Source organism: Euwallacea fornicatus, chromosome 16 (assembly GCF_040115645.1).
Source record: "Euwallacea fornicatus isolate EFF26 chromosome 16, ASM4011564v1, whole genome shotgun sequence".
Taxonomy (NCBI): Eukaryota; Metazoa; Arthropoda; class Insecta; order Coleoptera; family Curculionidae; genus Euwallacea; species Euwallacea fornicatus.
Genome location: NC_089556.1, coordinates 4,200,782 through 4,213,222, shown reverse-complemented (window position 1 = coordinate 4,213,222; position 12,441 = coordinate 4,200,782). Strand labels below are relative to the sequence as shown.

Genomic DNA, 12,441 nt, shown 5'->3' with positions numbered 1-12,441 from the left:
AAAATAAATAACAAACAACAATAAACGAAAAATGTAGTCACAAAATTAACCGTACACGGTATCATATCCATTTTTATTTTGGCTAAAAGATATATCAAAATATTTTTTTTGCAAATTCCTTCGACACTGATAGGTTGATTCTAAAACCATTTAACAGTTTCATTTATTTCATAAATGTGTTAGAAATGGCAAACAAAAGTGTCCAAACCGACATCGCAACGTGCCAATTAATAATAAAGCTTTATTGTACCGGAAAAACTAGGCGAGAAATTAGTAATTTAATAGAAAGGACACACTCGACAGGACAGTGCGTAATAAACGGATATCGTTATCAAGGTTTAGCATAAGGCGAGCCTGGTCGAGGACAAAGAAGATACTCACTGAGAAGGATGAACGATGTATTGTACGGAAATTAAAAATCAATCCGAAGGAAGGTGTCCCTGATTTAACAAAAAAAGTACCCCGCAGAATCGGCAAACCTGCGTCAAGTAAAATAGTAAGAAGAGTTCTAAGAAAAAGCGGTTTTAAGGGCAGAATACCAAAGAAGAAACCCTTTATACTAACAATTAATAAACAGAAACAACTCCATTGCACAAGAAAGTATGTAAAAAAGGCTGTCGAGTTTTGGAATATTCTCATTTTCATAGACGAAACGAAAATAAATTTGTTTGGATCGGACGGAAGAAAAATCGTATAGAGGAAACCAAACATACAGCTGCAGAACAGAAACATCAAAGAAACAGTAAAACACGGAGATGGATCATTAATATTACGAGGTTATTATCTTAGCAAATGCGACCACAAAAACCAGACAATACATACAAACATCCGAACGAATAGCTCTACGAACAATAACGAAGATCAGACATCTAAACAACCCTTTACACAACCCTCCGACACAACTAGTGTACGACAGAACCAATTTAAGTCGAATAAGAGAAAGGCACAAAACTCTACAGTTAAAGTTTAAACACCAAAGGGATAAATGGGAAAAACTGAAACCCCTCTGCCTGACAAGACCCACCCAAGACTCACCCGAAACAGACACTACTTGAATACTTCAATAACTTACAATAGGAATTACGTACAGGCATCCTCTTTCCTTTTCCATGTCAAAATAATATTGTTTTGTGTTTTGATTGAATGGAAGCAGGGGGGGGGGGGGGTAATACAGGGTAATGTATGAGACTATACCGGGTGATTCACGGTCGATGGTAGGTTAGACGTTTCTGGAAGACTGATATCGCGATCTTTCTGAAAAATTCAAATCATGTCATAACAGAGGTTTTATTAAAGGCCTGACTTTGAGCAAAAAATGAGAAAATTAAATAATATTCCGAAAACTGCTAGAGATAGGTATAGGAGGTTAAATGCAGAAGTTATTGGTATGAAATATAGAACCCAAAAATGAAAAAATATACAGGGTGTTCCATTTAAAATATCGGAGATGCTAGTACTTTCTGATAGAACCGGCAACACTGCATCACTGAAAATATTTTACGTCGATAGAGCAAGCTCATTTATCTACTTATGCAAATTTTCAGAAAGATCAGTCTTCCAGAAACGTCTAACCTACCATCGACCGTGAATCGCCCGGTATATTACAACTAAAAACCAATAGAAAAACAAAACTCACAACCTAGACATGCTGAATCCACTTTGCTTAACAAGACAAACAAGACAATCTCGCTCCCTTCCTCCTGCACCCAAACTGTTAGAGTATTTCCAAACCTAAAATCATCTCCTCCTAATTTCATTAGAATTCATAAGTTTAATTTCCAGTGTAGCTTTTTTCTTTTTTTTTCTTTTTCTTAATTCATAATTTAACTTATAAGAATCCATAATTAAATTTATGTTAATGTTGTTCAAATAATGATTAAGTTAAATCGAAAATACTCTAAACAAGGGCGGAAAGACCTAACGGTCGATAGCCTGTTTCCTGGGAAATAAAAATTGTTATTATTTATCATTATTATTACGAGGTGCTATGGGAGCGAATGGTACCGACACATTTATATCAAATTAAAGGAATAATGGATAAAAATGTCTACCTTGATATTTTAAGAGCAAACTTGCGACCATCAACGGAGAAGTTGAACATGCCGAGAGGGTTTTATTTTCGACACGACAATGATCCGAAGCACACCGCTGGCATTGTAAAGATTTGATTAGTGCAGAAAGTACCAAAATGATTAAATTCTCCACCTCGATCGCCAGATCTCAGTCCCATTGAGAATTTGTGGCAAATTAAAAAAAAATTAAGGGCGAAATTGCAGCAACTGCAGCAATTTAGAGGAATTAAAAAAGTAGTTTTTAACGTGTGGGGAAACATTTCTTCGGATGTGACTAGAAGATTGGTCGAATCCATGGCGCGATGCCTGAAGGCCCTAATTGAGCCGAAGGGGGACGTCACTTAGCATTAAATCCGAGATGTTAATTATTCGCTTTAAACTTCTTCAAATAAACGATCATATAATATGCACATTTATGTTTGTAGAGTTAATTTTGTGCCTACATTTTTCGGTTATTGTTGTTTGTTATTTATTTTTATTGAATTGGAATTATTTTTGCAAGTTTTTTTGCAACATACAGGGAGTCCTCGAATTGCGTGGCCAAAATGACACCGCCGATTATTTAAGTAAAAATAAGTCGATTTAACCAAATTTGCCTCAGTCCAAAAGTTGATAATCACGGAGTTGCAGGGTGATAAAGTTAAAAAAATAAGTGGCATTTTCTTTAATATCTTTCGGTTCCTTTGAGCTAATTTCACGAAATTTCATATTTGAGGGTGTTTTAGAATGCGAAATTCAAATTTATTTAACATTTAGTTGTATTTTCTAGAGGGCACCACAAGCGACCATTAGGACACATTTAAACCTCTGTAACTTTTTTGTGCCGTAGTGTATGTTCTTTTGGCATTGAAAAATCTTTTTTCCTATCTTTTATACTTAGAAAAGTTATACTTTATTGATGTCGCTGGAAGCAACGGTTTCTGAGAAAAACGCATGTAAATTAACTTAAAATTATTTCCCGTTAAAAAAAAAAGTGTTAAAGTTTTTCAAAAACTATTATTACTAAAGATAAAACATAAATAATAATTAATTAAATTAACTTATGTAAATTTTTGATTTAATTTTATTTCCATTTAATTTGTTATCACAGTAAACGTTCACCATTTTCCTGTATGCACAAGTTAATTCTTTTTAAGAAATTATATTGTACTCTCAACATTATTTCAGGAGTATTATTCAATAATTCCGCTTCGTGAATTATTCTTGCCTCCAATTCTTCTCGCGTATGAACTGGGGATGCATAAACTTTTGATTTCGAGGCACTCCACAAAAAAAATCACAGGGTGTCAAGTCTGGTGATCGAGCCGGCCAATTCACAGGTGTATCACCTTCTCTTCCAATCCAGCGTTGTGGGTACTCCTCATTTAAATGTTTCCTTACATTTAAAATAAAATGAGGAGGCGCGCCATCGTGCATAAACCAAAGGTCACGACGAAGACGTAAGGGTAAATCTTCTAACAAAATAGGTAGAGTTTGTAATAAAAAGCTCAAGTAGTTATCACCATTCAGAGTGTCTGGTATTACAAACGGACCAACAATAAAATTATCTACATTTCCAGCCCAGACATTTACTTAGTACTTGTTAAATTAATATCTTTTTTTTTTATTTTGTTGTTTTTTATTATTCTTTAGTTTAACTAAAGTTTACTTTAAAAGTATCTCTAAAACTGTAAATGTTAATTATAATAATGCCTGTTGCAATTTGATTGAAATTTTGTAAATATCTCCATAACTGTAAATGTTAGATGATAAGATGTTATTGCAAAATAATAGAGAATTAAAAACTACATTAGAGGGACTTGAAAAAAATCATGGGTACCATTTAAAAAAAGCGAGTTTCAGCAACTTGTAAAATTTGCAAATTAGCGCTCTTATACAAAAAAAGTATGGTACATTAAAAAAATGTTTTAAAGTTTTTAAGTACCTCTGACTTTCATTTACTACTTTACAAAAACAAATTTCAAAATTTCAAAAAACACCAGTTTTGTGATAATTTTTTTCTGACGCTGCATTTTTAAAGAAATTTCTCTAATATGGCAACGCCGCAACCAATTTAAAAAATGTTTAATGTATTTTCCTTCTAAATTAAGATTTAACCAAATGGCATAAAAAAAATTATGAGTTGCTATTTAAAAAATTATAACTTTATGCTGTCCAGCGAAAACGGAACACTCTGTATAAACAAAAATATTATTAAATCATGCAGCTTTCCAATATAAATGAGTACTGTCCTAAATATTTCGTATTGATACTTATACAAAGACACCAGGAACCAAGGCCGGAGTAATGGCGAACCCTGTATATAAAATCTTTATTTCCAAAAGGAAAAGGGCTATCGACCGTTATTGGTCTTTCTGCCCATTAAAATAATATTTACATGGAAATATCAGTTTATTTTATTGTTGAACTGTGAACGAGACATCTCAAGATACCCCCAGTGAGACAGTGTCGAAATTTTTCCCACGTTTCGGATTTCGATAGAGGTCGAATCATCGGCACGAAGGAGGGTGGACTTTCTTTCCGTGAGATTGCCCGAAGAATGAATCGAAACCACACCACGATTGCGAGAATATGGTCTTCATGGTCTGAAGAAAGGGCTCAGCAACACCGTCCAGCTGAACGTCCTCCCCGTAGCAGCAATGCACGTGAAGATCGACTTCTTAGACGGATGGCCATTGGTGATCGATTTCAAACAACAATGTCTGCTGCAGTAGATTGGATGGGAGCTCTAAATCGTCGGGTGTCGATGGCAACAGTTTACAGAAGAATTTCGCCTTTTGGCCTGCGTTCATACCGCCCAAATCTACGACTGCCACTAACCGCCCAACACCAAGCTTCCAGATTGGCCTGGCGTCATGAACGAGTTGATTGGAGTCATGAGTGGAACAATATCGTCTTCAGTGACGAGTCGCGATTTTGTTTATGGATCAATGATGGTCGTAGAAGAGTCAGACGATACCGAGGTGAAAGAAGAAATTTGCAATTTTGTAAAAGGCGTCACACAGCTTTAGCACCTGGTGTTACGGTCTGGGGTGCGATATGTGTTGATCGAAGATCTTCTCTTGTGTTCATTCTAAGCACCCTAAACGCACGTCGCTACATTAACAATGTTCTGAGGCCAGTATTAGTACCCTTCATGCAAACTTTACCAAATGACATTTTCCAACAGGATAATGCGAGGCCACATAGTGCGAACGTTACTCGACAATACCTGGAAGAAGCACAATTGGAAATACTGCCTTGGCCTGCACGATCACCGGACCTATCACCCATCGAACATCTTTGGGACATGATGAGTCGCCGTCTTCGACATTTACCGAGGCCTCCAAACAATGTGGACGACCTACGACATCGTCTCGAGGTAGCATGGAATGAGACACCCCAGGAGGATATTGATCATTTGTTGCAAAGCATGCCGCGAAGAGTACGTGCTCGCATTGCCGTACGAGGCGATGTCATTCATTATTCATTTTTTAATTAACAAATGTTGTATCTTTTTACTGAAGGTCTGATCATTTTATACTCCATTATGAAGCATTATTTTGCCAAAGTTGCAAGACTTAATTATTAGTATTACTGGGTGGTGCACTTCATGTGAAAGTGAGTGTATTTGCAATGAATATATTATCTTCAGTAAAACAAAAACGCGTAGAAATATCGGTTTATGCCCGTTTTACTAATTTTGCCCGATGTACGGTCAATTTTGTGAGCGACTGTATGTACACCTCCGGGCAAAAGTTTGGATACACTTGGTTAACCATGAATAATCATTTATTAAAATTGCGTTTACCAGTTACTAAATATGGCTATTTATTTATTTTATATTAATATTTAACATTTAAAGTGAAAAACAGACAAAACATCCACTCAATTCTTCGTGACTACTGGAATCGGTACGTCACGAGTAAAAAACGGTCTTTCTTCGCTTATCAGGAATAGGGGATTTACCGCTCGTCCGCTATTTTTATGATCCACGTTCAAATTAATTGTGATTGTTTACATCAAAAATAGATCTGAAAGAACATTTGAAGTTGCTGTCACGTGTGCCCAAGTGCAGAACACGTCGAATCCTTTCTAGAGAATTTGTGGACGAACTCTTGAACAATCCACTTGTTTAAAAAATTTAAAATGGAAAAAAGGATTGAAATTAGCATTGAAAAACGAAGTACAGTAATCACTTCACACGGCAAAGAATTTTCATATCGCCAAAGTGCTGAAAAAGCGAATTTCCCTCAGAGGTGTACAATCAACCATTGACCGATTCAATCGTACGGGCAACTTTCACGATCGCCCTCGTAGTAGACAGACAAAAGTAACCAGTCCACAAGAAGATACTCGTATCACTGCCACCAGCAGAAGAAGTAGGCGATAACAACACCAGAATTCCGAGCAACTTTGAACAGTACCACCCGGCTAAGCCCCGCATTGTTAACACTGACGCTGAGAAAAGGGAGACTAAAGGAGTGCATTACTGTGAAGAAACCGTTGTTAAGATTGGCAAACAAACAAAAGCTCCTTCGATGGGTCCGTGAGCATCTAAATTGGTCTATTGGACAATGGAGAAATGCGATGTGGACAGACGACTCAAAATTCGACATCTTTGGAAATCGTCGGCGAATTTCCGTCAGAAGAAGTCCCTCGGAGAAAATGGCTCCGCAGCATTTGGTGCCAACCGTAAAGCATCGAGGTGGTTCTATGATGGTTTGAGAATGTTTTTCGCGCCGCGCTATCGGCGATTTCGTTAAAATTATGAGGAAGGAGGAAAGCAAGAATGTCGTCGAAACTGCCATCCTATCGAGGTACTGACTCATTGGGAGTAGACTCGTCTTTCGGCACAACAACGGTCTCAAGTACACATCTCGTCTTTGTCAAATCTACACTGACTTTCAAAAAAACCGCAACACCAAGAAGAACACATCGTACACGTTTGAAATTCTGGCATTACGTTGGGTCGGGTAATGGATAAAAACGATCAAAATATCAAAAGAAAATTATTGTGGATAAGTGAAAAAATTTAATAATAATTTAATAATGGGTGGAATCTCCTCTTAAATTAATACATTCCCGTAAGCGACGTGGCGTGCTTAAAATTAAATTGTCAATGTCTTCCTGTGGTATTGTATCCCAGGCAATCTGCACCTGCTCGCGGAGTTCATCTATGGTCTCTGGAGGGCGAGCTAAACGTTGAAGTCTCCGACCCATTATATCCCATACATGCTCTATTGGGGACAAATCTGGAGACCGAGCTGGCCAAGGCAAAGTATCCAAATTTTCAGCTTCCAAATACCTCAAAGTATCGTTTGGCTACATGTGGTCGCGCATTATCCTGTTGAAATGTGCTTCCAGGATGGTCGTGCATGTATGGTACAAGAACCGGTTCGAAGACACTATTAATGTACCTCTGAGCATTTAATCTATCATAAATGAAAACAAGAGGAGATCGACTACCATACTGGATGGCACCCCAAACCATGACACCTGGTGTTAAACCAGAATGACGCCTTTCCAAAAAGTCCAAATTTAACCGCTCTCCTTTGCGGCTTCTAACACGTAATCGTCCATCAGATCGCCATAAACAAAACCGGCTCTCATCACTGAACACGATTCTTCTCCACTCATCCACCCATTGCACTCTCGGACGACACCACTCCAGTCGGGCCACCCTGTGGTTTCGTGATAATGGAAGCCGACGCATAGGACGATATGAGTTTAGTCCAAAACTTCGAATTCTGCGATACATCGTACCAAGGGAGACCTTTCGATTTAGGGTGGCTACCCAGTTGGTACCAAGAGACGGAATTGTTTCAAACGGGGCGCCTGTCGCTGAACGACGAATTCTTGGACGGCCACTACCACGATGACGATTTGCTGACCCTTCGTTAGACCAATCTCTCCAAGCTCTTAGCACTGTTGATGCGTTTCGATCCAATCTACGTGCAATTTCGCGGAAAGGTAAACCTGCCTCATGCACACCAACAATTCTTCCCCTTTCAAAGGGAGTTAACTGCATTTTGGCGTACACGAGGCATTTTGCACTACCCCACATTCAATATGGTACTAACAATAGTACCTTTATCGCTATCCGCCTGTAAAAAAATTTGCAAAAAGAATAGATAAAACACAGATAAAAAAGTAAAGAAAAATTTCATATCGCATTAAAATACGAACTTGAAATTTTTATCATTTTTTTCTCTTTAAAAGTCTAAAATTATACCAAAATTTCAAATACATACAATGCGTTCTTCTTGGTGTTGCGGTTTTTTTTTTGGAAGTTAGTGTATTTGGAAGAGGAAGAGAATGCTGGAACGTTGGAGAAGATGATTTGGCCTCCACAATCGCCCGATCTCGACCCAATCGAGGTATTATGGGAAGAGTTAAATCGAAAGATCCGAATTTCGTGTCCTTCAGCGGTAGCTGAACTGTGGCAGAAATTGGAAATGGCATGGACGTCGATGCAATGGGGAACTTTGAATAAACTGGCGGAAAGGATGCCGCGATTCGTGGAAATGGTTGTAAATGTAAATAATGTTTTTTTTATTAACATAAAGTTTAATGTTTGTGAGATTTTTCCTTTTTTTTTCCCCAATTTTAGCCATAATTATTGATTTTAATTTAACTTCTCGGCTATTTTTGTACGGTACGAGCGTTTAAATGGAAAACGTTCACGGAATCACAAAGTTATCGAACGAAAAAAATCAGTTTCTTTTAACTGTATCCAAACTTTCGGCCGTTAGTGTATGTCCCAATGTACAATTGCGGACAAAAGTATGGAAAGATAAACATTATTAGTTGTTTTGAGCCGATAGTTGCTACAGTTTTCTCATTTTGTGTTCTAAACATCTGCAAAGATGGGTAAGAATAAGTATTGCTCAGAGGACTTACGCAAAAAGATTGTGGAATTGGATCAACAAGGTTTAAAACAAAATGTTATTGCAAGAAATTCACAAATTAGCAAAGGTGCTGTGTCCAAAATATTAAGAAAATTTAAATTGGTGGGCAATGTAAGAACCCGAGAAAAGGTTGGACGTCCCAAAAAAACCTCCCCAAACATTGACAAATGCATTAAACGTTTATCACTTGCGGACACCCAGTAAGTAGGCTCGGCAAATTAGACAAGAAATATGGGAAAAATATAATGTAAATATCACAATTTGTACGGTACGACGTCGATTATATGCTGCTGGTCTTATGGGGAGAACTACCGTCAAGAAACCTTTTATATTAAAAAAAAATCGAAAGGCGCGAATTGAATTTACAAACGGACATTTGACTTGGTCTGCACAAAAATGGAATACTGTTCTCTGGAGCGATGAATGCAAATTTAACATCTTTAACTCAGATGGAAAAACGTATATTAAAAGACCAATAGGCCAAAGATTCGATATTAAATACCAGAAACCAACTGTAAAACATGGTGACGGTAGTGTAATGATATGGGGATGTTTTTCTAGGTCTGGAGTCGGCCCCCTTGTAAAAATTGACAGTATTATGGACCGGTTTGTTTATCGGGATATGTTAAAAAGCAAAATGTTGCCATTTGCCGAAGAAGTAAATGCCCCTTGTCTGGCGATATCAACAGGATAATGATCCGAAACATTCGTCACGACCGGTGAAGAATTGGTTTCTGGAAAGTGCCATTAATGTTTTAAAGTGGCCGTCTCAATCACCAGACCTAAACCCGATTGAACACTTATGGGACCATGTAAAACGACAAATAAAGCAAATTAATGTCTGTAACAAAAATGAGCATTGGGAATCCATACAAGACCAATGGTTCAAGATTCCTGTAAAAAATGTGAAGATTTGGTAGATTCGATGCATAGGGGATGTCAGGCAGTAATCAGGGCGAAAGCCTAATGCTATTTGAAAAGCTATTTGAACATTTATTGTGACGTTTTATTTATTTATATGTTTAAGATTATTTTTAAGTTAATAAATTTAAGAAAACATTTATGTTTGATACATCATTTCATTAAAATTCAAAAAAAGTGGTAATTATAATGTGCCATTCGTTTTTAATTATCTTTTCAAATAACATCAGAAAAGAAAAGAAACGCTTTTTCAAAATTTAGGTTTTTTACGGATATCTCCGGAAGTAATCGGAATTTTCCAAATTTTGAAAGGGCATTTTAATGAGCTCCAAATTGTACAACTTCGCCCCAATTTAACCCATCTCGTATCTCTTATGGTTACTGAGATCTCAATGATGAGCGTCGAATCTGAATAACCCTGTATATACAATGACTTCCAAAAAAACCGCAACACCAAGAAGAACGCATTGTATATATTTGAAATTTTGGTATAATTTTAGACTTTTAAAGAGAAAAAAATGATAAAAATTTCAAGTTCGTATTTTAATGCGATATGAAGTTTTTCTTTACTTTTTTATCTGTGACGATCGTTCTTTTTGCAAATTTCTTTACAGGCGGATAGCGATAAAGGTACTATTGTTAGTACCATATTGAATGTGGGGTAGTGCAAAATGCCTCGTGTACGCCAAAATGCAGTTAACTCCCTTTGAAAGGGGAAGAATTGTTGGTGTGCATGAGGCAGGTTTACCTTTCCGCGAAATTGCACGTAGATTGGATCGAAACGCATCAACAGTGCTAAGAGCTTGGAGAGATTGGTCTAACGAAGGGTCAGCAAATCGTCATCGTGGTAGTGGCCGTCCAAGAATTCGTCGTTCAGCGACAGGCGCCCCGTTTGAAACAATTCCGTCTCTTGGTACCAACTGGGTAGCCACCCTAAATCGAAAGGTCTCCCTTGGTACGATGTATCGCAGAATTCGAAGTTTTGGACTAAACTCATATCGTCCTATGCGTCGGCTTCCATTATCACGAAACCACAGGGTGGCCCGACTGGAGTGGTGTCGTCCGAGAGTGCAATGGGTGGATGAGTGGAGAAGAATCGTGTTCAGTGATGAGAGCCGGTTTTGTTTATGGCGATCTGATGGACGATTACGTGTTAGAAGCCGCAAAGGAGAGCGGTTAAATTTGGACTTTTTGGAAAGGCGTCATTCTGGTTTAACACCAGGTGTCATGGTTTGGGGTGCCATCCAGTATGGTAGTCGATCTCCTCTTGTTTTCATTTATGATAGATTAAATGCTCAGAGGTACATTAATAGTGTCTTCGAACCGGTTCTTGTACCATACATGCACGACCATCCTGGAAGCACATTTCAACAGGATAATGCGCGACCACATGTAGCCAAACGATACTTTGAGGTATTTGGAAGCTGAAAATTTGGATACTTTGCGTTGGCCAGCTCGGTCTCCAGATTTGTCCCCAATAGAGCATGTATGGGATATAATGGGTCGGAGACTTCAACGTTTAGCTCGCCCTCCAGAGACCATAGATGAACTCCGCGAGCAGGTGCAGATTGCCCGGGATACAATACCACAGGAAGACATTGACAATTTAATTTTAAGCACGCCACGTCGCTTACGGGAATGTATTAATTTAAGAGGAGATTCCACCCATTATTAAATTATTATTAAATTTTTTCACTTATCCACAATAATTTTCTTTTGATATTTTGATCGTTTTTATCCATTACCCGACCCAACGTAATGCCAGAATTTCAAACGTGTACGATGTGTTCTTCTTGGTGTTGCGGTTTTTTTGAAAGTCAGTGTACATTTACTTCAAACAAGTGTTTAATCTTTTATGGAGCTTCTTTCTTAAATCTATTAAAACAAGAAATACTGATAATTCTAAAATATTTCCGTACTTTTGTCCGCAAGTGTATTAGTTTTAAAAATCATTACGATAGAGGGTGAGCCGTAAACGCGGAGCGTTGATTAAGCCGTTTGCTAATTAGCAGGAAACCGATATTTTATGCGGTATTTCGATGCCTGCCTGAAGGGTTCTTTAATGATCATCCCTTTTAATTTCAGAACAAGGTAACCTACTTCAGTCATGCTACCAACACTTTTTGCTTCCGATTTCTCTTTGTCGCATTCGAATGCTCTTGATTCCGCGTTAGAGCTTCGATTTCGCTTTGTTTTTTTTTTTGTCCCGTATTCCGTCTGGCTCAATGAAATTCTGACGTAAATGTGCTTATATCACTTTATATTCTCTTGGCACAATTGAATCAAAGGCACTCTAAAAACTTTTGCCATTCCATTGTCCCGAACCTTTCTGCGTACCAGACGGACAATTAACTAACATATTAAGCAAGTTTCTTGTCCTTCCGAACAGTCTCAAACTACTAAAGCGAAAATTGGGCACATGCACTTTGAGCTACCTAAAGAAACCAGCAAGAATCGCGCGAATTAGCATGTATGAGGCGTCACGACGATTTTTACCTCTCTTATCTCGCGAAAAAGTTTTCTCGACACTATTTCTTCGTTTTTATTTAACAAAACCT

At 37.7% G+C, this 12,441-nt stretch overlaps 1 long non-coding RNA gene across 1 annotated transcript in view; it reads left to right on the top strand.

Annotated features, from left to right (window-relative positions):
- Window positions 1-12,441, top strand: part of LOC136344292 (uncharacterized) — a 122,861-nt gene that overhangs the window by 92,416 nt on the left and 18,004 nt on the right. The gene's annotated exons all lie outside the window — the stretch shown is intronic.